Source organism: Pleurodeles waltl, chromosome 5 (genome assembly GCF_031143425.1).
Source record: "Pleurodeles waltl isolate 20211129_DDA chromosome 5, aPleWal1.hap1.20221129, whole genome shotgun sequence".
Taxonomy (NCBI): Eukaryota; Metazoa; Chordata; class Amphibia; order Caudata; family Salamandridae; genus Pleurodeles; species Pleurodeles waltl.
Window position 1 is genome coordinate 1,011,108,542 of NC_090444.1, and position 26,396 is coordinate 1,011,134,937.

Sequence of the window (26,396 nt, forward strand, 5' to 3'; positions counted from 1 at the left end):
CCATGTTTTGTCTCTGTAGACGTGAACTCACAAGTATCTGAATGTGTTTGGTTCTCATGTTCTTGATGGGGACTGTGCAAGCTGCAGAGGAGGCCGCAATGCCTCATGTAGTGGGAATAAGAATGATTTATTCTAGTTAAGTCATACTGGATATCTGGCCAAAGCACTTCAATAGTGCGGTCACCTCCATTAATGATCGCACTTGATCGCGGAGATACCACAGAGTTTGCCCTCACTATAGGGCGTGTGTATAAAAGGCAAATCCCATGGTCGATTTTAGGGCCGAATCTAAATGTCAGGAGGACCATAAACAGGTAGGGCCAAAGATAGTGTAGAATGCCTTCTCCATGTCCATAGAGAGGAGGGCTGATGTGCCCTTCTTGAGTAACGTTTGGTCAATTACATGGAACAACAACAACTGCTAGAGGTTCAGTGATGTGTTGCTCCCGGGTATGAAACTGCACTGGTCCATATGGACCACTGATGTAAGATGTTGTTGAATCAGCAATGCCAATGATTTCACCATCAGTGTTTATCAATGTCTGTGGGTGATATGATCACACATCGTCGGGGTCCAAATCACACTTGGGCAGCACCATTATTAGAACCTCTTGTACAGGGAGGATCCTGAGTCTAATGCCTCAGAAAACATATAGAGTTGTCTCAGGGCAAGCCGTATAAAAGTTGTCTGGGTGTCCATGGGGGCCAGATATTTTCCCTGTGGGGAGTGTTTCCATCACCGCCTCTAATTCTTCCAGTAACAGTGGGACATCCAGTTCTGGCCTCTGGTTATGGGTCAGCTTGGGCAGCTGCAGGATTTCTAAGTATTGGTCCACCTCTGATTCAGGATAATCTGTGGGGGAAGTATACAGGGAGTGATAGAATCTCGTAAAGGACTCATTGATTCTAGTCCTGGGTGTGTTGGAGCGGTGGAACTCCCCCATCACATCATGGATCATACAAATTGAGGGTGTTGTGCTTTCGGACTTGAGGAGCCAAGCAAGACAATGACCTGCTCTGTCACCCTCCCCATGTTGGCTTGGAATGTGTTCTAGATAGTGCACATGGCGTAGTCTGTCCAGGGTGGCATCATAGGCACATCTTGTGGTTATCAGGGATGGGAGCTGCGCCTGATCCAAGGTGACTTGCCACTCAGCATCTCAAGCTGTTTCTTCAAGCGTGCTGATCTGCAGGTTGATCCCCTTTTTAATACCTTAGGTAGTGTGTATGCAGTGGCTCCATATTACTAACTTGAATGTGCGAAACATATGGTTGCAGAGTACTTCCACCACCAACTGCCACATAGGGATCCTGGGCCATGGGCAGGTCTCTCACAACAAGATAAACTGATGATTGTGATCTGAGTCTATATGAACCAAAATCCAGGCCTCCCCCACTGCTAAGTTAGTCTCATTGTCTCCTAGACACAGGTTTATTTGAGTGTGGACCTGGTGCATAGCAGGGCGAGGAGGAATATTCCCTGGCTTTTGGGCACAGGCTTCTCCAGATATCCTTGAGCTGCCATTGCTGTGCCCATCCAGCAAATCTGCTGGCAAGTGCAGTAGCAGGGGCTCAGCATCATGGGAGGGCAAGACCTGTCCTTGTCATTATCCACTACTGCATTAAAATCCTCACCCCATAGCAGTGTCAACAAGATGTATCGGAGGTAGAAAGGGTTTAGCGCTTCTGGGAATTGCAACTACAGCACATTTAAATCATAAATACTGGCTAATTCCAGTGCTCTAGTCCCCTCGAGTGCCCTCAAGAACCATGTAGCAACCCTCTCCATAAATGTGAGTAGTATGTGTAACATAAGGGGCCCTGTGCTATCCATGTCGCTGTGCCCCTGGAGAATATAGAGTAAGTGGTACCATGGAGCTGTCCATGCCGTTTTCATCTAATTTTCGCCAATTCTGGGAGATTCAAGTGCGTTTCTTGCAAGAAGGAGATCTGCTTGCTGTGGCGTTTGAGGTATGAGAAGATTTGTTGCCTCTTGGCAAGCGAGCCCATACTACTAACATTCCAAGTGATACAGTATAGAGTGTCCATCAGCATAATTTATAGTGTGTGTGCTGTGACCCACCTCTTCCAATTTGGAACATTTAAGGATAGATTTAAGAAAAGTGGCGCTGCACCCCTGCAGCACCACTTTCCTCGTGCCTCTTAGTGCCCCACTACCGCCACCATGTGTGTGCTGTATTTAAAGTACAGCGCACCATGACACACAGTATGGGGCAATAGAGTCAGAATTTTTGACACTATTGATCTCCTGTTCCAGGTTACTAACCCTGAACAGTACTTAGGGCCCTATTGTAAACAATGGTGTGCTCTGAGCAGGCATTAAAAGTGCAGAAAAAAATGATGCAAAGAGATCTCTTATATTTCTTTGTGCCATTTTTTCAAACCCCCCCCAAGAGGGAATGGCCCCCCTTGCATACATTATGTCTGGCGCAGGCATAACGTAGCACAAAGTGTTACAAAGTAGTGCAATGCATGCATTGTGCCACTTTGTAAATATGGCACAGGGTAAAGCCATCTTAACGTAACGTAAAAAAAAAACAAAGTTGGCACTAAAGTGGCACTAGGCCCTCATAAATCAGGGCCTTAATTGCCCACCCTGCATCAATTGCAGTGACCACGAGCCCTCATTGCCTCCCCTTAACACAGCAAACATGGTCCCTGCTTCCTTATCAGGTGTATCATGAACAGATGGGGCGGAGTAAACTCCCCTCCCAGGCAAGCAACTAAGCAGCACCCCTATAGGTAATGATAGATACTAGATCCCTCTGGGTAGTGTGTTTTTATTGTGCAGTACGGTGAGGGGCAGGTGCAGCGGGTAGAAGTCAAGTGTGAGCCCACCGATGTGGCCTGCTTCCAGTAATTTATTGCACCATATGTGGGTCCATTGCTTCATGTACACAAGCCAAGGCAGTGTACCTTGGGCCAAACGCCCTCTGGGAATCATAGGCTTTGCTTTAGAGTCAGTCACCTGGTGATATCTCTCTGCCTTTTAGTTTGAGCCACACCCTCTGGACTCACAACCCTTCCCCAGTACTTACATAGAAGGGCCAGCATACAAATATATCACCTATCTAACAAGTTTGTCGACAGTTCCTGGAGTGACCACTGGTCCCTGAATGGATCAGTGCCCTCCCTACCACCACTGTCTGGTATTGTGTCACGAGAATCTATGGAGGGCCTGGGAGAACGATGTTGAGCCAGCTGGTACAAGACCAGAGCAGGCTTCGTGGCAGCTTGCTCTTTTGTGCATTTGGTCACTGGTCGTTGATGGCCCAGACGAGGCCTTCAGCTTTTTTTCCCATTTGTGTGAACTCGGTCAGGTTCTGTCTGATGTGTCTGACCTCAGGGTTTCCAACTATCACCAAACCTTCCTGTGAATTGTCAAAGAAATGCATCTTGCAGTTCTGGGCAATTCTATGCTTGGCTGGAAAAAGAAGGCATAGGAATGTTCCATTTGACTGAAAGAAATGATCCACATTGTTTCTGAATTTCCAATGCATAATCAGGGAAAATCTGAATAAAGTCACCACCCACATGCCATGGGCCTTGCTTATGGCCACACTGCTGGATCGATTCTTTGTCCTAAATATTGAGCAGCCTTGTGACCATCATTTGAGGAGTTGTACCTGCCAATGGCGCCCTCTCTGGGACCCTGTGGACCCACAGTGTTGTACACCTCTGTTATTAGCCAATCTTTGATATTCAGTAGTAGGCTGTGGCCCTCCAGCAGCCCCACTATGTGCATATTGTTACATCAAGAGTTGATCCTTGCATCATTGGCTGCAAGAGTTGGGATGGTTGCTCAAAGTGTCTGTTCCTGACCATATACTTGCTCCCTTAGTTTCTTGTGGTCTTATCACAGCAGTGCAATGCCAATAACCATTGTGCCAATCTTAGTTTCAGGGGCACCTTTCGTGTCCATGATATCTTGAAGTATTTCTGTGAACTTAGAAAAATGTGCATCAAGTTACGTCCCAGGCAATTGGAGGGACAGACCATCTGCAGCCGTGAGTTGGTCAGTAGGGGCACCTGACATTTTGTCCAAGTTTTCCAATTTTGGGCCTAACTGTGATGGTTGTTATGTCCGGCGAGCTGGGCCCCTGAGGGTTGGGCAGGGTGAGGAAGAGTCCATGGGGATGTGTTGGGGGTTCCCAGCCACGTATAACTCTCAATATAGAGTACAGCAGCCCCCTGAGCACCTCACAGTACTGACCTGGGTACTGCATGTTGACGTGGCACCATAGTGAGTCTACAACCTTAAGTCTTAAGTCTTTTGTCACTCCACAGGACCAGTTAATGATATGGTCAGGATCTCACATTCCACCGGTACATCTCTTAGAATGGAGGTCAAGCTAAGTAAAAAGAGACGAGTGAGAAACTGCATGTGCATTCCCTTGTATCCAAAACCTTCTTCAGGCCAAGAGTTCCTGAATTGGACCTAACCATGATGGTTGCTGTGTACAGCTTGAAGTGGGCCCCTGGGAGACAGTCAGGGTGGGTAAAATGTGTTTGGTGGTAGTACCGGCGGTTCTGAAGTCATGTAGAACAACCCAAGGTGAAATATAAGGGCCCCTGAAGCATCTCATAGTGCTGATCTGGATGCTGCATGCAGATGTGGCACCACAGGGGGTGTCGGCCCTTAGATCCAATGTCGGACCACAGGCCTTGTTGGTAGGAGGGTTCAGGGTCCCACGTTGCACCTGGCTCACTCTGTGGGGTAGGTGAGAAAAAGGGCACCATGTGGAGGCATATGAACCTCTCCTGCTGCAAGTGATGGAGTTTCCAGTATCAGTGGTTGGGGTGTGGGCTGGCTGCCTTTGGTCATGGAGCCCAGCCATGGCAAGGGATCACACAGCATGGTGTACGCCCAGCATCTGCGCAGTGCCAGCATGCTCCTGAAAGCTTGCACGGTTGCCCAGTAATTCACCCACCACACCATCCTCTCCCAGGTACAGCAGAGCAACCTCCTCAGCGATTGGGCAGGCACAGAAGCTCAACTCTTGCTGAAAAAAGGCTGACACAACCTCCTGAGTGGGGCTCTGCCAGTTCCTCTGCACCAAAGCTGCCAGAGCAGATAAGCCAGGACTATTGGGGGAATTGGGGTAGTGTGTGCGAGTGCTCCACAGATCCACGTCCTACAGCATGGATTTCTTGGCCACCGATAATCGTAAGTTTATCTGTAACCGAGCTCAACAAATCTTTAAAGCCTGTCAACTTTTCTGATACAAGGAAGCAGATGAGTGACGTGTAGCTGTCTCTCTCACTCTCTTGCAATCCTTTTGCTTGTCCTTTTATTCTCTCTGATTGATGTATGTGTCCTACTCATCGACGGAGAGGGAGCAGGAGGATCTAAATTCCCGATGCTGTATCAAGCTCAAAATGATGCAGAGTTGCAGCAATGTATTTCCATTTGAAATTTCTTACAAATAATGTCTTGCACCAGTCTTTTTCATTTCTATAGTAATAACAGTAATGTAGCAAACTTGCCTTTTCCGCATGGTCACTCCAGATTTTTGACTGCTGCACAGCATAAATGTAACATCTCAACTACCAACTCCTTAGAACATTCCTGAACTTGGAAAGGCTCGACTTGCATAAAAAGATCATTCTGGAAGAAGACTCCTGACTTCTGTTGGAAGAAGAGGACTCACTGAAGGAATGAAGGACTCCACAAACACCTTGTCAGCCAGGGATGGAAATGGCTTTCCAAGTTCAAGTGGTTCACCTCGTTATACCTCTTTCAGGAACAAAAAGCAGAAGAACTCCTGACTCCTAGAAGGCCCAGATAACCACAGAGGACTGGAGAATGCACACAACCTGGCTGGAGAGAGGCCAAGGGGCATATTTGTACTCCTTTTGCACTGAATTTGTGTCATTTCTTTATGCAAATTTGGTGCAAACTTAACTCCATATTTATATTTTGATGCTCGACCAGTCTAGCGTCAAAATATAGGAGTTAACATCATTTTTTGGATGTGTGAACCCACCTTGCGTCAATGCGATACAAGTTAGGTGTTCCCGTCCTCTAAGCCTGTAGCGCCTTATTTATCCTCCCGTGCAAAAATGGTGTAAGGGTGGAAGCGGGCCTAAATAATGGCGCTAACCCTGCTTAGCGCCATTATTTAACGCCTGGGTCAGACCAGGATTTCGGGGACCTGTGGACCCATTTCCTTGGTCAAACACCATGGAATGGGCTCACAGGTGCCTACCCCAAGCCCCAGAAACACCCCACCCACACACACACACACACCAGAGGACAGGGGACCCCATCCCAGGTAATTAGGGTAAGTATAGGTAAGTATTTTAACAAAGAAATTTAAGTGCCATTGGGGGCCCTGACATGGGTCCCCCTGCATGGCACTGGGTGCAGTGGCAATGCCCAGGGAACACTGGTCCCCTGTGCTGGCTATTGGGGTGGTGGGCATGACTTATGTCTGTTATAACACAGGAGTAATGTATTATGGATGGTTTTGCGTCAGGAAATTATGTTAGTCTGGTTAACAGCATTTTCTTTTGCCTCTAAACAGCGTAGCCTCAATTTTTGCGGCAAAACCCCTTTCACCCATACCACCACCCCCACCTGGCTAACGTCATTTTTTCTGACTCTAGCCCAACATGAGTGCCGCCTTGCTGCATTCCATAAATTTGGCACCCGGCTGGCACTTTGGAATGACGCAAGCCAGCACTTTACTTTTTGCCGCCAAACAGCGTTTGCACAGTTTTGCGGCAAAAAGTATAAATCTGGGCCCAAGTGCCTAAGAGCATGTCCTGAGGAACTAGGGGTTGCAGGACTGACCCAGAGGAACGTTTATAGAACTTTGAAGAGGTTAGGATTTCATATTTTTTTGCACTTTGGGAGGGCCAGGAAAAGCTGCAGAGGTGTGCACAAGAAGTTTGTACCCAAGGAAAGTGAGAAAACCCAGTCATCCCAGTCACATAATTTTGCTGCACTGAAAAATAGTTCAGAGGGACCTTGCAGTGCAGGACTTTGTCGGATGGGATACTCCATCATGAACAATATGGATATCTGTCCATCATAATATGAATATATTATAACCTACAACACTTGTAATACAGTGGACAGGATATTTGTTACATTTGTGACAGAATGTTTCATCTGCCAAAGTCTAAATCAGGTCCTAGGTCTCAAAATAAAAACTTTATCTGGATCAACTCATTGATGTCTCTGACCTCCGCTCCATCACGGTCGGCCTGAAGTTCTATGTCACAGCTAATGATGAAAAAATTTACTAGTTATTGGTGCTTTTTGCCCTAAAACATTAGGGGTTCCCATTAGCCTACTTTAATAATCTTGGTGTCTTTTTCATCATTGCATTTTTCTATATTTCTCTGAGATGGTTTGAGAATTGTTTTAGGTCATGTTCTTTACTTTTGTATATTGTTGGTACCTGTTAAACCTGTCAGCATTAGGGTGGTCTTCCCCCCAACTTTTTGCCTTCCTCCAATTTTTCTGACCTCGTTTTTGCTGTGCTTGTGCTCTCTACTTTAAACATGGCAATCTTGGCTTATCCTTAATTAGCATACTTAATTATGTATAAGTCCCTAGTAAAATGCACTACAAGTGCCCAGAGCCAGTAAATTAAATGCTACTAGTGGGCCTGCAGCACTGTTTGTGCCACCCACTTAAGTAGCCCTTTTAACATGTCTCAGGCCTGACACTGCAGAACCTGTGTGTGCTGTTTTAAACTGTCATTTCAGCCTGGCATAATAAGATTTTTGTCAGGCACAAACCTTCCTTTTTAATACATGCAAGTTCTCCCTGGGGTAGGCCATGGACAGCCCGTAGGGCAGGGTGCAATGTATTTAAAAAGTAGTGCATATACTGTTAAGTGTTACATGTCTTGGTAGTGAAAAACTCTTAAATGTGTTTTTTACTACCGTAAGGCCTATCTTCCCCCTTAGGATAAAACTAGAGTTGCCTTATTACATTTTGTAAGTGTAATTTCCAAATGGGAAGGTATAACTCCTTCAAGTTTACTGTCTCTGGAATCATAACTTAAAATCCTAATTTATGGTGAAGTCGAATTTTAAATTGCAATTCTGAAAATGCCACTTTTAGAAAGTTGGCTTTTTTTGCCTTAGCCTCTTGGTGCTTGCAGCCTTTCCCTGGTCACAGGACTGGGTGTAGTTGGCAGTTGGGCTTTGTGTATTCCTCTTAGACAGCCACACACAATGGGAGATTAGGTGGGATTTGATGGGCCGTCACTGGCAGGATAACAGGGAGTAGCTGGACACAGCCTCACTTATGCCTCCATAGGCGGTGTCCTGGCCACCCACAAAGGGTCTAATGACTCTGAATTGTCACTCTAGCAATCTTGGAGCCAGGGCAAGAACTTCAATGCCACTGTCTACAAGCTTCTCTCACCTTCCAGAATCAGGACACCAGGGTATAAAAGGTGGACCATTTCCCTATTCTGCCAGGAAAAATGACAGCAGCACTGCTTAAGGACTTACACTCTGCTGGACTGCACTCTGCTGGACTACTTCTTTGTTGTGCTGACCCACTGCTTGCTGCCCTCTTGCCTGAATGAGCAGGACTGGACCAGTAGCTCTTGAACCTAGAGTGATTCTAAGGGCTAATTGGCAGACCTCTTGATCTGAAGCCTCAGAGACATAACATGTGTCCAAAAAGCTTGTATCCGCACTTGGACTCTGCCATTTGTGAGTCTGTCCTGCCAAGTGGTTCACCCCAGTCCTGCACCCATGGAAGTGGGTCTAAGGAGGTCTGCCAGCCTGTCGATCCAGTGGAACCAGCACATCTCCAGAGCAGAACTGCCACACTTCCCCTGGACCTGGATTGGACCTGTCACAAAGATTTGTATTGGCGCCGCAACCTGCACCACCTTCGTAACTGCAGCTGCTTGACACTTTCTCGGTGCAGGCCCTTGCATCTCTCATCGATGGCAGATTCAACAGCAACACATGATTCCACAAGGCAGCCTCACAGCTCCTCGGAACTGACGCATTGCCCCAACTGCAAGTTGCATACCTTCACACCTGACTTTGCATTGCAAGCCCTATTGATGGGATCTTTGAAGTCGATGCAGCAGAACCTCACAGCTCAGCCCCATTGCATCTCAAAATGATGCATCACCTCCTCTGCGTGATGAAGTTTTGACGCACATCCATGCATCGCTTTGCAAACCAGGATAAAAGGTACTTTGGTTCACCAGGCCTAATTGGGTACCTGTAGCCAGCCTGCTGTCTATTGCAGAGGGCCTGAAATTTTGACTTTGTGCTGGTCCAGAGCTACCAGATATTCACAGTTGGCACTTAAAGCCTTTTGGTGCTATTTTCTTTAACAATTAAAAATTCAATATCTCTGGTTCTAAAAATAGGAATTTCATTTTTTTCTGTTTATGTATTAAATTAAGATCTATTTTTCTAATTCTGTTCTGGGATGCTTTTGTGGTGTGTTTTCATTGTGTTACTCTTTGAAGTGTTGCACAAATACTTTACACATTGCTTCTAAGTTAAACCTGATTGCCCTGTGCCAAGCCACCAGGGGAATGGAGCACAGGTTAATTTGGGGTTTGCTTGTGCCTTACCCTGACAAGGATTGTGGTTGCTGGGTGACCAGAACTCATACCCCAATCAACCAACAACCCAATCTTTGACAATACGGTTGGAAAGAGACACACTGTTTTCTGGGGATTGCTTATTGCCTGTGCCATAGCTCCGAGAACTTCAACAGATTTTGTCTCAGAACTCAGTGGGTTTATTTAGTGGGTAGGCTACCACCCTACAAAGTGAATATCTATGCTATGACTATGAGGAATGTAAGGGATTGAGGTGGGGGGGCCAATGGGGTTTTAGAGAGATTTAGGGGGTCATTACGACCCTGCCGGACAGCGGTAATTTGGGGAAAGGTACTGGCAACAGGCTGGCGGTACCTTTTCCCAAATTATGACATTGGCAATATGGCTCAAGCCAAACTGCCAATTTACCACTCTGTCCGCCAGGGTGATAACAGCCTCTGGGCTGGAGACTTTGGTCTCCAGCCAGGTGGCCATCACAATCTCACCCCCGGGATTAGGACCCCGCCTACCGCCATGGTTTTTGTGGCAAATCTACTGCCCCGAAAACCATGGCGGAAGGCACTTTCAGTGCCAGGGAATTCCCTCCCTGGCATTAATAGAGGTTTCCCCCGGCCCCATCCCCCCGAGAGTCCTCCCCCTCCCTCACCTGAACTCCCCGACATCCACACACACGCACACATACACACTTATATACACACGCATACCCACATCCACCCACGCATGCACACATACATATATACCTACACCCCGTAACACACACTAACATACAATGTAGCACACACGCATTCACAACACACAACATACATGTACACTCAGATTCATTCATTCATGCATGCATTCCACGTGACTCACACCTGCATGGACCCATACAAAAACAGACACCCCCCCACAACACCCCCACACACACACCCCCACGCACAACACCCCCCATCCCCCTCTTCTGTCAGAGAACCCAACTTACCTGCTTGCAGGGGTCCTCTGGCAGGAGACGGGATGCGGCGCTGCTTCTCATGGCTCATGATACGGTAGGCGGTGTTTTTCTGGTGTGGCGGCGCCACCTTACCGCCGTCATGACCGTCAACGGAATACCACCAGCCTTCTGGCGGTAATCCATCTACGGTCATAATACGGTTGGCAGCTGATAGCCACGGCGACTGTATGTTGGCAGCCGTCACCATGTCTGTAGGCACCATTTACTGCCAATGTCATAATGAGGCCCTTAGTTTTCAAATGACAGACTCATATCAGCTTTATAATCCATTCTTAGTCCTTCAAGGAGGTGAGGCTGTACATCAAAGGAGACCTGTCTTTCCCTAAATATTTCACAAAAACAAACTCTTACTTCCTTAAGGGGGTCATGATATTTCACATCTTCTGCACTGCTATTTTTCTGTTTCTAAAAAGACATCCTGTGTCCCTAGTTTTTCTGAGATTAACTTTAAATATTGTATATCATTTTTAGCTCAGCATATGGAATGCCCACCATATAGATTTGAGGAACTGCTGATGGGCCAGGAACAAAGGTATGAACCTTGTCAAATATATTGGACATCTCTCCCTTGCACTTATATGCTCTTCTTTCTCTCTTCTTTCCAGTTTGGCACCTGAGTCAGGCACCTCTGACCTTGTGTGCAGCACCTCAGTGTGACTGATGGGAGAACGTAGGGGTTTATTGACCTGTTATCTGTTCATGGAGAGGCAGAGTAGTAAGTACATTTTGAAATACAGATATTAGATAGCTCCTTCACACAGGTTTTCACCTAAACCGTTGTATAACACTATGGGGGTCATTCCGACCCTGGCCGTCCATGACCGCCAGGGCCGGGGACCGCGGAAGCACCGTCAACAGGCTGGCGGTGCTTCCTGGGCCATTCTGACCGTGGCGGTAAAGCCGCGGTCAGAAAAGGGCAACCGGCGGTTTCCCGCCGGTTTACCCCTGGCCCAGGGAATCAGCGCCGCCATGGGGATTCCGACCCCCTTCCCGCCATCCTGTTCCTGGCGGTTTTTACCACCAGGAACAGGATGGCGGGAACGGGTGTCGTGGGGCCCCTGGGGGCCCCTGCACTGCCCATGCCAGTGGCATGGGCAGTGCAGGGGCCCCCTAACGGGGCCCCATAATGATTTTCAGTGTCTGCTTTGCAGACACTGAAAATCGCGACGGGTGCCACTGCACCCGTCGCACCCCTACAACTCCGCCGGCTCCATTCGGAGCCGGCTTCATTGTTGAGGGGGGTTTCCCGCTGGGCCGGCGGGCGGCCTTCTGGCGGTCGCCCGCCGGCCCAGCGGGAAAGCCAGAATGGCCGCCGCGGTCTTTTGACCGCGGTGCGGTCATTCGGCGGTTCCCTCCAGGCGGGCGGCTCCCGCCGCCCGCCGGGGTCAGAATGACCCCCTATATCTAGAAAAACAATATCAGTTACTCAAATATCGCCCACAAATATTGGAAACCTTAATATTGCAACCCTATACATAAAGACTAAAGACAGAAATATCAGTGGAAAAAATATTGTCGAATAAACATCCAGAATAAAACAATATAAAAAATTAAGTAATTCAAAAAATAATCTAGATATTAAAACTAATGAAAAATAACAACAATCCCAAAAAACAAAATATTGAACACCAGAATATACACATCATTCAATACAACACTAATATATGTATATATATATATATATATATATATATACTGTATATGAATCATTTGAAATAAAATGAATATCCATTAAATATAAAATGTACCCACTAATGGTTTACCAGAAATGATGGCAAAAAACATTCAAGCTAGTCTCCAACCCACATATCAAATTAAAGTTAAAAACAGTTAAAAATAGAAATGCCTTTTCCATTAAAAAAACAGTATAACAAGCTGTCAAAATGCATAATAAAATGCTTCCTGAAGAACAATTACAGCAAGACAGGATTACTCAGCCGGATTGCAACTCTACAAAAAAAGATTTAAACACATCAAAGAACCAGTCAATCCTATAAGTAAAGCTATTATACACAATAATTTCTCCAACATAAAGAAGCATGCTCGACAAGAACAAAAATAAATTGGTAGAAGGAAAAAAAAAACTTCAAAATAAAAAAATACATGAAATATGTGAAAATCCACAAAAATAATTTTCAATAAAATGGAATATACATTAAATTGTAGACACCAATGGTTGTTTACCGGAAATGATGCAAAAACAAATCCCCGACCAATCTATTAACTAAACTTAAAATCATTTAAAAATAGAAGTGCTTTTCCTTTTAAAAGCAGTAGAAGAAGGCCTCAAAAACAAACAACAAAATGCTTCCTTAAGAACATTTACAGCAAGATCACAAATAAAAAATAACACTTTAACATAATTAGAAAACTAAATTAAAACTAACAACCTCCAAATTAAAATCTAATTTATAAAATACATTGATGCAATTAACAAATCTCTTACTATCAACATGCTACAACAAATGCAATCTGTGCCAGCAAGAACATCAGAAAGGCCTGCAAAGCATGAATATACAACCAAAATCAAGCCAACACTCAGAAGAAATTGAAAATGTACAGTTGCAATGTAAAACTGTTAAAACAAATATAAAAACATGTAGTATTATTTGAAATACATAATGTATATGTGTATACTCCAAAAGCCACAGATAAAATGTTGGAAGCAGCAGAATACATCAATTCCAAAAAAGGAAAGCTGTGATTAAGTTATAGAAGATAGACTCATAATAAGGAGACCACCACCAGTGAGAAAACACACTGGAAATGCACACGCTGTTATTCTAATGCATGCTTTTGCAAGGCTACCACTAAAAAGAAGACAGTACAACATTTTTGAGAACATTGTCATCTCCTAAAATTATAGAAATAGAAGTGAAAGGTATTTTACAGGACGTAAACAAGGCAATCACGCACTTAAAACAACCAACAGAAACCATATCTTTAAAATATTGTGTCAATTATTTCTGAACAGGCAATAGTCCAACCCCCTGGCATGCCAAACCTAAAAAGATTAATTGCAAGCAAATTTAAAATAGCAAGGGAAACACCAGTAGCACCTGAAAATATGAGAACATAGACATACACCAACACTTCTTAATCGAGTATCAAAAAGACACATTTGTATTATATGACAAACAAATTATCAATAAAGAATCACCATTTATGCTAATAATAAACATATAATTAACCTTAACACAATCTAACACAGGTATGATGGATGAGACTTTTCAGTTGTGCCCTTTACCCTTCAGTCAAATATACACAGTACATGATGAACACCAAAATACAAACATGCTATTAGTGTATGCACTGTTACCTAAAATGTAACTTACAATGAAATGCTAACGCACATTAAACAGCAGACTAACATCTGTAGCCTACAAAAAATCTTTTTTTTTAACAGGCAATGATTTCAACTACACTACAAATGTACTGACACACTGAAAATAAGGGAGATTCTGATCACTATAACCAGAGCATAAGGAAGCACCTCCAAAAATCTACCCAGGATATGGAATACACAACTAACATAGATTTTGCACACACAGTTAAAAACGAATAGCTTGTGAAAGAAGTCACTAAACATTATAACATACTTTTTGAAACCCCTTTACTGCAAGCATGAAACAAAGTCAGCCCCGCTAGTTCACTTTTTTGAAGATAATTGGGTTGGTTTCATGCATCAATCAGGAAACATATGCCAACCCAAGTATCACATTCCATGGGGCAAGGTCTATGACTGCACCATGTCCCAAGAAGCAAAGACAAAGAATGCAGTGTAAAGGTGGTACACTTCTTTTTTAATGACACCAACCTGCAATCTACAATTACTCAGAACATCACAAAATCAAAGAAAAAGTACAACATAATTTTGGTTTAAAAATAACCAACTATTTTACTTTGCAAAAAGTCCATGCAGTTTAAAAATAAAGTCCAATGTAGAAAAAACACCCTGTAAGTAAAGCATACAACCCCATCCAAACAACGCTTACAACCTTTATATACAACACAGCACAGTCAAAAAAACATTAAAACATTATTAAATACATAGAATGCACACATAAAAGACATATAAACAAAACCAAGGTCGCTGGAAATATGTGAGTCTACAGCAGTTACTTTTTTCCCACCATTTTTGGATTTGCCACATTTGCCATATAATCCATCATCTTCTGTATTTTCTGAAGATGTAAATAAAAAAAATGTAAAAACATGGTGATGTCTTTGTGCATAGTGGAAGGCCTTATATGCCTGTCAGAGTGCGGGCCACCACTGTTCCTGCCAGCCCAATTATGAAGCTCCTTTCCACTGATGTGACTGTGGCTGCCTAACCACCATATCTGAGCTGGTGGGAACGGGAGGGTATAAGGCAGACACTCACCTGCAGGCAGTGCCACACATCATGTGCGCCATGGAGACAATCATTCACGTGCTGCTGCTGCTTATGCTGCACCATGATGCCCAAAACCGACACCGTTGTGGACACAACCGATGGTAAGCTAAAAACGTACCCGATTCCTCCAGCTCCACAGCAAATTGCAGGCCGCCATTGATGGTATGTGGGTTGTGCTTTGTGGCCCAAATATATTTTGTGTGCCCCGGTTCAGAGTTGTACACAACGTATGACCCAATCACAGGTCCATGACACCTCCTTTGGCCATATCACTGACACTGCACCGCCACACTCTACCAAACTTGATATGTGTGCACATCCCAGTTTCAGGTATAGTGATGTGTTCATAACATTGTGTCACACAACAGAAAATCCTCATCGACGTAACGCTTAGAAATTGAAGTGACACCCTCACATTGCTCGCATGCCCGGGCCTGTCATGTCATAACATAATCATCTGTATGTAGGTATCATTGAACCCAAACACACCCTCCCTGCAAATTCCTTCTCATGGACTCACACATATCACCCACACTGCAAGAGAATGTAAGGTAAATGGGATGCAGAATAATTTAGATGACAAATCCCAAGCTCACAATTTGAACAATCCCTGCAGAATAGGTATGGTGGCATCAGTGGGACCAGAGGAAAGCTGTTGCCCTGGGACACATTTCACTTTGCACCTGCCTCAAAACCACTGTTTGCACAGGAACATTGGTTTGATGAATGTCAGGAACAACCAAAATTATAACCAACTTTCGTGCCTATGTGGCAAATGTGTAAGTGCAAGTCTAGAAAGCAAGTACATCAGTAACAGCAAGGATAGACACTTGTCCATTAAATGTATAGGAAGGTAGCACAATTGAATGCCCTTCATGTGTGGACAAACCTGAAGCTTGCACACATGATACTAATGTCCAATCTACATCGGGGGAGAACTGTAACACAATAGATGTTGATATTGGCCAAGCCAAGATGTAATACTTACTACATGAAACACTACCCAATGCCATCCCAAATGGATTTCATCCCACACATTCATCCAAAGAACATTTCCCTTTGTCCTAGGTAACTCCAGCACTGACTCCAAGGTCAGATCTTACCAACCACATCAAATGGATCATCAATCATGGTGAAACCAACAGTAGTCATATATCGCAAATTACTCATAAAAAATAAAAAGGTAGATAAATAATGTTCGGACCAATATGTAGCAAAACAACCAACTGATATTTGTTTTCAACACTCCAAAAATGGAGAAAAGGCCAATGGCCAGTCCTTGTCCAAAATGTTCTGAGCACACTGCTGTGCCCCACAAATTGTCTCACATATCACTGCAACAGGAACCTCCACAGGAAGGGGCATCTAGTGGGCATTCCAGGCACCTCAATGATAACCCTTGGGAGGTTTGGTGGGTGTGGGGGTTCGGATGGGTGTGTTTGATCTTGGGAGGGCTGGGCTTCACTTTGGGAGGGGTGTGCTTCTTTTTGGTTTTGGTAGGGGTATGGCTGGTTTCAGTGGGCAGGTGTCACAGGGGAATTGTACGTGGAAGGGATGGGTTGGGGTGTGGGTGGAGTCTCTTTTACTTTGACGGATGGTTTTACAGGGCTATGGGCAAGAGCAAACATGAAACGTTCTTTGGGAAAATGATTAGCGTGTTTAGGAGGGATTAGGGGTTGGGAAGTTGAGGAAGTGCTTGTGTCAGGTGTGGGTGTGGCTGTTGTTAGTGCTAGTGTGTGTGTGTCTGAAGTATGTGTTTTGTTGGTGTCTGTTGCGTGTGCGACTGTGGGAATTTGCCTATCTTGATGGGCTGTGACACGGATGTGATGGGTAATTTGGAAGTGGTGGATGTGTGTGTGGGTGTTGGGGTGCTGTCTGGGGGTATGTTGGGAGTGGTGTCTGTGGGTGTTGGGGTGGTGTCTGGGGGTATAGGGTGAGTGGTGGTTGTGTCTGTGGGTATTGAGGTACTGTCTTGGGGTATGGGGTGAGTGGTGGCTGTGTCTGTGGGTGTTGGGGTGGTGCCTGGATGTATGGTGAGTGTAGCTGTGGGTGTGAGTGGGGTGAGTGTCTGTTGAGTGCTTGCGTGCTTGTGTGTCTTGTGGTGTTTGTGCTTATATGTGCTGCTTGTGGCTATTGAGGTGTGTGCCTGCGTATGTGTGAGAATGCTTGGGACAGGTAAGGGAATAGGAAAATTAGATGGGGAAGAGGAAGGTGGGGGGCAGAATTGTGAGGGTGGAGGGCCGCCGTGTGGGAGTAGGCCAGAGCCTGAAAATATCTCGGTAGGCCAGACACAGCACTGTGAATGCCTCCCAGGTACACAACCATCTGCTGTAGCTGCTTGCTTTGCACCTGGATGGCATTCAGAATGGCAGTCTGACTCACAAAGATGCTCCTCAAGAGGTCAATAGCCTCTACACTCAGGGCAGCAGGGGTAACAGGGGCAGGGGTGAGGTGCCTGGCACAAAGGAGACTGCTACCCTCTTGGGGGAGCGGTCCCAACCCACTGGGTGGGGAGCAACAGGGAAGGTGGAGATGGAACTGCAGGTAGGGGACAAGGATGGAACAGGTGTAGTTCCTGAGTGTTCCACCACCACTAGGAAGTGTCCTCTGGAGGTCAAGCCGGAAGCGAATGTTGAGCCGGCGTCGTCCATGGCACTGTCCTCACTCTCTGGGCCACTGGGCCCATCTGTGTTTGATGGTTCATGAGTGGAGGCGGCTTGGCCACCTACTTCCCCACTGATGTCAGCCCCTTCTCTTCCATTTGCCTGTGATGATGCTGAAATGACAAATACAAATAGGATCATTCCATGAGCCTGAACTCACTTAAATAACTGCTTTGATTACAAAACATTACCGTAAAGTACAGTAGCTCCCAGCCACAAGGCCCTCCAAAGTAGCTTAAATGTTTGCAAAACTACAAGCATGCATGCTACATGAACTGCAAACAAATGACCACAGGAAAATCAGAATCACAGATAACTTCAATTACACCAGTGAAATTGTCCAATCACAATACCCATGGATCAAGTAGGAGAACTTGTCACCTTGAATGGTTTGGCTCTTGTAGCACCACCCAGTATCTTGTTGGTATCAAATCTTATTGTAATGTCAGGTTCAGTCTCACAGATTCCACACAAGGTCCTGCAATCAGCAAATGCTCAGATACACAATACCACATCATGATGAAATGATGGGAAAATAATCCAGCAATATCACAGTAAGAGGTACAGTAGCTGGAAGAAGGTGACATGGAAACACCCATTGTCTAAAGAGTCTGATGGAAGCTGTACTGATGTTGCTTTACTAAATGACACATCATGCACAGAAAAGTACACTGAAGACAAACTGGTCAAAATATCTGGGATATTTGTCTACAAATATCCCCAGCACAATGAATCAGTTAGGCCTATGGAAATCCCCTGTCTTGATTGGTACTGCTGAGAACACTCTTTTAACATGGCATAACATGGCCATTGAATGTTGTTGTTGCTCGGGGAATCTCCATTATCTGAAGCGGGCCTTTACCATGTTTCTCAATGGGAAGGCATATCATTGAATCTTATTGTAATGCAAATACAGATTCCATTGGACTACTGAGTGTACACAGTCACAGATCTGCATGTCATTCCTTGATGCATGCCAGCAGTCAGGTAATGACCCTTCACCAATTAACATGTTTAAAGCACTTAGCCAAATGATTCCATTAATGGCATGTAAAGGCACATTGCGAGCAATTACTGTAGGTCTACCTGTCATGTCCTTCATTTTTTCTGCAATTATTCACTTGTGCTATAGGCCTGTACTGTAGAAACATGACACACATTGACAATGAAGGTGAATAGAAATAAGTAGTAGGTCAGGTGGTTATCTCAGTCCCCATTCCTAATGTAGTCAATGTAAAAGCATTCAGGCCAAACCTTGCTTCTGAAGTCTAATTTTGGCCACTTTCAAAGATCTGCAGGTCTACAGGGATTTGGACCGGTGCCTCAGTTGAATAGCCACATTTAATGTGCACCACCCTGGGCTTCACCCTATACTGTGAGGCTTTGACAGGCCTTACTCTCTGCAGGCTGAGCATACAAAACCTACACGAACCTCACATTGCCATCACTTCCATGAATGACAGTACATCCTGTATCCATTCTATATGTGAGTTCAGCGTTATGTGGCACTGTAAAGGGCTCAGTGAGTTTTACATTGTTCTCATACAACAGTTTGCCAAGGCCTGATCTGGGCTTAGTGATCTGTGGGACTTCACATATTGCTACCAACATCCTCAACTGACTCAAAAAGTATTCATGCACAGCTCATGCTGTAATGCAAATGCCTATACTGTGTCATTTACCATCATCAGGAAAATGATTGTTTGTCTGTGAAGTATACTTGCATAGCTATAGGAAAACACAACAAGGAGGATATAGGGCTTCTCACACATACACATAATACAGGGATCCACAATCCACAACCTGTACATCCTATGTATGTACCACAGATTGTGACAATAGTCACACAAATAACGTACTGGGACTCAGAGGCACATTGTAGCCTTGAAGAAGGAAAGGATGGTGTTGAACAGAGTCAAATATGCCAATGAGATATTTACCAGCTCCTCTGGTGAGCCATAGAGCTGTCCATACAGTTGAAAGACCTCTTTCACAAGCTTCTCCAGCTCATACGGATAGAAGGCAGGGTCCCTTTCATCTGCTTGGCCTGGCATGATTTCTCCCAGCAGTTGAAGTGGAGGAGGTGTTGATGGCACCAGTGTCAGAAGGCAAGTAAGTTATTTTCCATACCACGGCATACATGTACGCCACATACTCTGTCAACACCATTGATAGGTACAGACATTGGACTGAAACCATCACAGTCAACAACTTTAGCCTATGGCTGTGTCCACTGTGGTCGAAACTGCCCACCGCTTGGTCGAATTCCACCTGTGGCAGGAGGTTTCTAAAGTCCAATGAAAGAGGTCAGGGATCTTCCATTTTGGCAGTTGAAACTACAGTTTGGTGACTGTTAAATGCGTCACAACATCTATAAATGTGCGGTAAAGTTTCAAGATATGCAAAGCTGCCTTGATATGTAGATTCTCCTACACTATCATCAGTGTCATGTGTTGCTGGTCACAGATGCCATATAACCGCAGTGCACTGTACGCAGCTGGTGATGGGATTTTTGGCAGTCGGAATATACTTTACAATATCAAGGGGCACACGAGGAGCAGATAGGTGTGCTTTGTGCACATATATGTTGTAGACACATGTCTAGACAACCATGGAAATCATAATTTGACCTTCAGTAGAAGACAGTTTAGATGTGTAATGGGTGTAATGTATTTCCAGTCTGTAGTCTTTTGTCAAATGACTTTGGTCTAATTCATCATATACTGTATGTTGGTTTGGACACAGTGACTAATGATCCAACTCATTTAATTCCACAAATAGGAACCCTGGGAGAGGGAGGGGGTGACAATCTCCATTCTACCATCGATTTCCAGACCTCCAGACCATGGAAGAATGTGACGTAATAAAGCAGTTCTCTTTGAATAGGCAAACAATCCAAGATTTATGCTGTCAGTTGGAGTCAGATCTCATGCCTTAAAACAATAATCCAACATGTATACCACCCATTGTGAGACTCATGGCAGTATTACACATCCTGGTCAGAGGGTCATGTCATTATACAGTGCTTATTTCTGGTGGTGTGTCACAACCTATGTCCAAAAGTGTTTTAAGAGACATGCTATCAGCAATGATTAAACACATTGACAGCTATATCAGGTTACCCAGACGTGTGGTTCTAGCCAATATGAAGATTGACTTCCATGGACTTGGTCGCCTCCCACATGTTGTGGGAGCCATTGATGACACCTATATTGCATTGGTACCACTGCATGCCAGTGAACAAGTCTATCCCAACAGAAAGCACTTCCATTCTATCAACGTGCAAGTTATCTGCTTGCCAGATCTGAACATTTCAAACATCTTTTTCCTGTTCCCTGGTTTAGCCCATGGTTCCTTTGCTATGCGGAATAGCACCATGCCCCATCGGATGTCACAGCTGCAACCTGAGAGGTCCTGGCTTGATGGTAAGTAACATGTGTCCTAACTTTTTTTTGCAATGTCAGGTGCTATAATCAGGAAGCGTGTGACTAACTGTCGCACTTATGTATCATTGCAAAACAGGGGACTCCACATATCCGAACCGTCCTTGGTTATTAACATCACTAAGGAACTCAACCATGCCAGGGGAAGTCTGCTTGAATTAGGCCCATGGAAGAACACGGTGGCCAGTTGATGGGACTTTTGGGCTCCTGAAAGCCAGATTTCGCTGACTGGGCAGGACTGGGCGAGCCCTCCTCTACTCACCCGGGAAGGTGTGTCAAATCAATGTGGCCTTCTGCATGCTCCATAATATCCCCCTGTGAAGGAACATCTCATTCCAGAAGAGGGGGAGCCTGTGGTGCCACCAGGTGAGAATCCGGAAATGCCAAATGAAGATGATAGAGGTGATGAGGAAGGAGCTGACTTGCGACAAGATCTCATAAACATCTTCTTCTCATAAGTGTAAGTATGTCATGAGATGTCATGAATGACTGTACAATGAAGTCTTGTGAGCAGTATATTTAGGGGAAATGTTCGGATGCTGAAAATCTGGCAAATAGTAGCAAAGTGTATCTGATGAGGACACTTTTGACACAATCAGATTTTAGAGATGTTGCTTTGTTTGTGTGAGATTTATAACACGGACTGTGTTCTCAAGACATTTATTATGTGAATTGTGTCATATGCATGGTTTCCTAACTATGCTACTTGTTTTTGTGTTTGTTCAGGTACCTTCACCATGTCAACTTGATTGGGACAGTTCCAAGTTGTGACGCTGACAGGTATGTGATGCTGTTGAGACATACAAAGTGGACATGGATTGTTCCTGGGAATATATGTCACAGACATTGAGTGTATAAGGCCTGTGCCAAGATAGCTTGCACAGTGATAAGATGGAAGTTTAGAAGACTCCATTGGACTTGTTCCTTGTCATGTGGTGGCCCTGATGCATCATGTGTGTCATCATTTGGTCTGAAAAGATGTAGTCCTGGTTTGAATTTATGGAAGTTTCCCTTCACATTGGCTAAACACTCTTTTTGTATGAACTATATGTTGCTGTTGATGTGTTTAATCTTTGTAGGCCGAAGTGCCTGTAGCACATCACTGACATTTGTTTGTTTCATACCACCAGATGCCAAACCACTGAGTTGTAATGACCCTGTGGTCAGAAACTGTTGTACTGCCATCTGTCTAAGTCTTGCATTATATGATGTTGAATTCCTTTTGGGAGGTAGGTCATCTGGCTACAGCGGATGACTTCAACCAATTCCACATTTGCCTATTCTACGGGACAATGTCTGATATATCCCTTCCTTCCATGTTCTGGAGGTCTGTACCTGTAAATGTGATCATTTACACAGTATGATTCAATAATTTATGATTTGCTATATTTCAGACATATTGGGGGTCATTCTGACCCTGGCGGTAATTACCGCCATGGCGGAGGTCGGCGGTAGCACCGCCAACAGGCTGGCGGTGCACCGCTGGGCATTCTGACCGCGGCGGTTCAGCCGCGGCCAGAAACGGAAAGTCGGCGGTGTCCCGCCGACTTTCCGCTGCCCTTGAGAATCCTCCATGGCGGCGGAGCGCGCTCCGCCGCCATGGGGATTCTGACACCCCCTACCGCCATCCAGTTCCTGGCGGTTCTCCCGCTGGGAACAGGATGGCGGTAGGGGGTGCCGCGGGCCCCTGTGGGCCCCTGCAGTGCCCATGCCAATGGCATGGGCACTGCAGGGGCCCCCGTAAGAGGGCCCCAAAAAGAATTTCAGTGTCTGCCTAGCAGACACTGAAATTCGCGACGGGTGCAACTGCACCCGTCGCACCTTCCCACACCGCCGGCTCAATTCTGAGCCGGCGTCCTCGTGGGAAGGGTGTTTCCCGCTGGGCTGGCGAGCGGACTTTCGGCGGTCGCCCGCCAGCCCAGTGGGAAAGCCAGAATGACCGCTGCGGTCTTTTGACCGCGGAGCGGTCTTTCGGCGGGAACCGCGTGGCGGGCGGCGACCGCCGTCAGCCGCGGTCAGAATCACCCCCATTGTCTATGAGCTGAACAATGTAATTAATTGTCTCCTTCGACAAGACACTTGTGTTTATGTGTTCGTGTGGAATGGTGGTAATCCTGACACTGCACATGCAACGTGTCCCTGCTTCCACAACTGGCTTGATTTTTCATTGTATGGTTCACATTTTCTTACATATCTATGTTGCTAAAGGTGAAGTTTAAAACAGTAGACAATGAGTTTGTGACTTGTAAATTTATTATAGTGCTACAGGTGAAAACATACCTGATAATTGAAAAGTGAAGGGGTCAGTCATGGTGAATGAAATCCTAGGAGCAGATGCTACACCACCGGAAGTCCAAAGTCAAAGTACTCTTCCAAGCAGAAATGGAATGAGGTTCAGGATCAGTCCACAGAGCGAATGTGTGACACACAAAGGAGGACATTAAGGATGAGGTTTCTTGCTGGAAGTGGAGGGGGTCTTGCCATCTGCACCTCCTGGATTTTCACATGGAAGTCCCTGCTTGCAAGGGCGGGAGGGTTCAGCTTCTGCAGAGGCAGGGGTGCCCGAGGGGGTTGGTCATTCTGACAGGACCCCCTTCCTGTGTCTGCCATAGGTTTACTTGGGATTAATGTAGTTGGCCCACAAGAATGGGTAGATGTTGGGGTAAAAGCCCTGCTCAGGGTTGTATAGATGTCTCTCAGCACCCCTGTTAGAGGGTCCATGTTAAAATGATGCTCTATGCTCCTCCATTTGTTGGGTCATGTCCCTCTGCAGCTGCTAGATTTCACAGAGTTTGGTTAGTACATAGCCCATCGCACCTTGAGACTCCTGATGGACCCCCAAGACCTGGCTGATGGTATCATGGTCATGAGTGGCCCCACTGACCTCTCTCTGGTGGCCCACAGCATCCATCCCATGCACCCTACCCCCATGAGCTTGGGCCCTTGGCACAGGGTGCCTCTTACAACTTGGTTGTAGACCCTCAGTGCTTGGACTGTTGATTACCATCTCAGGATCCAGGACTGAGGCACAAGATGGTTGAGGAGCACATTGTTGTCTATTATGTAGAAACAACTGGGTTGGGAGGTGTTGTTGCAGGCACAGTGAGACTCACTGTTGCCATCTGACCAGGCTGCCTTGATGGGCCAGGACCGTCATCTACATCCACATGTCCAGGAGTGTTGTCATCACTAAGGGCTTCATCTAGAGATGGGTTGGGAGTTTGGTCGGTGGACAATGTCTGGCCAGGTGCTGTGCCAGCTCGACCTATTGAGAAATAGAGTACATTGTTATTGGTATAAGGTTTTGTGCCACTGTAAGTAGCGACCTTGGGCAGTCTTAAGTGGTAGGTTTGCTGATTGTGATATGTTACCATGGTACTAAAGTTAACAAGACATGTGTGAACCTTGCAGAGACTATTAGACTCATTAGATGTGGGGATCAGTTGCACTTCAGATGAGGGAATGAACATGAAATGACGGTGGATGAGGCCAGGTAATACCAGAACTTGCTTTTGACATACATACATTTATTTATACATACATAAACACACACACATATATATATTCACTCTAAAAATCAAAGGTAACAGGGACTTTATAGTTAGGCTCACATTTTAAAGGTACCAAACCATAGAATTTCACCAGTTATAGTTAGAGTTATCTCAAGTAACAGTAACTCATGCCCTAAGGTAACTATAACTCTTGCCCCCGCCATGCAGAGTTATCTGACCAATAGTTTTACTGCAGATGTGCAGTTGCATTATCAATGATGTTAAGAAAGATGTCATGAGTGCTGTAATTTGTGCTGTAATTATAAATGCCTAGCAAGGGCACAAGTTATGGTTACCTTGGAGTACGAGTTATAGTATTGTACGATACCTATAACCAGAAAATTCAATTTCCTAACTATAACGTCCCTGTAACCTTTTTTTAATGTAAAGTAATTTTTATTACTATACGTTAATACAACCACCGTCGCGCAATAGGTGTGAGAGGGTACCTCTGGTGGTAAGAGTGGATGTGAGAGTACCTGTCTGGGTGTGAGAGTGGGTGCATCAGTGTCTTAGTGGGTGTGCCAGTTTCTATGAGGGTCTGAGAGTGGGGACATGAGGGTTTCAGTGGGTCTGATAGTGGTTGTGTGAGACTCTGAGTGGGTCTGTGAGTGGGTGTGTGAATGGGTCTGTGAGTGGGTGTGTAAGGGTTTGAGTAGGGTGTGAGCGGGTGCGTGAGGGGCTGAGTGGGACTGTGAGTGAGTGCATAGGGATGTGAGTGGGTGAAAGGTTGAAAAAGAGGAATTGAGAGAGGTAAAAAGAGAGAGGGATAGCCTAACAAAGTATTGTTGGTGAATGATATACTTTGAGTGAGGTATTTCTTGACAAATTGAAAATAAAAATATATTTGTCAACTAAAAACAGTGATAACACCTTTCATTATGACACTTAAACAGTTCTAGATTGAGAACAAATTAAAGTAGAAAAATGACCACAGGCACCCTGAACTAGAACCTTCAAATTTTAGTATGAAGGTCTGTGATGTTAACCCTTATGCCACAGTTAACTTGTGCTATGCAATCATTCCATGGAGAGATAATTGCAATGACTAACTATATATCTCTCTTCCATCCCACTATGGAATGGAAGAAAAAGAGAGAGAGAGTGACAGTACTGCGGGTGGAGCCTGAAGGTCCCTGCAGTCCTATTCGGCTCCCCACATCCTGTGGGAGTCAGCATAGCTTTCCAAAACAGGGAACTGGTTTTAATTAAAGCTCCCTACTTGCAGGAACAAGTTTTTCATCTGTCATCCCTGCACGCATATTTGCGTGCAGGGAAGACAGATGAAACTCTGCTTTTTATATGGGAAAGCTGTTTGACAGTGTTCTCTTGCAGAAACAAGACTTTGGGGGTCATTCTGACCCTGGCGGTAATTACCACCATGGCGGAGGTCGGCGGTAGCACCGCCAACAGGCTGGCGGTGCACCGCTGGGCATTCTGACCGTGGCGGTTCAGCCGCGGCCAGAAACGGAAAGTCGGCGGTGTACCGCCGACTTCCCGCTGCCCTTGAGAATCCTCCATGGCGGCGGAGCGCGCTCCGCCGCCATGGGGATTCTGACACCCCCTACCGCCATCCGGTTCCTGGCGGTTCTCCCGCCAGGAACAGGATGGCGGTAGGGGGTGCCGCGGGGCCCCTGGGGGCCCCTGCAGTGCCCATGCCAATGGCATGGGCACTGCAGGGGCCCCCGTAAGAGGGCCCCACGAAGAATTTCAGTGTCTGCTTTGCAGACACTGAAATTCGCGACGGGTGCAACTGCACCCGTCGCACCTT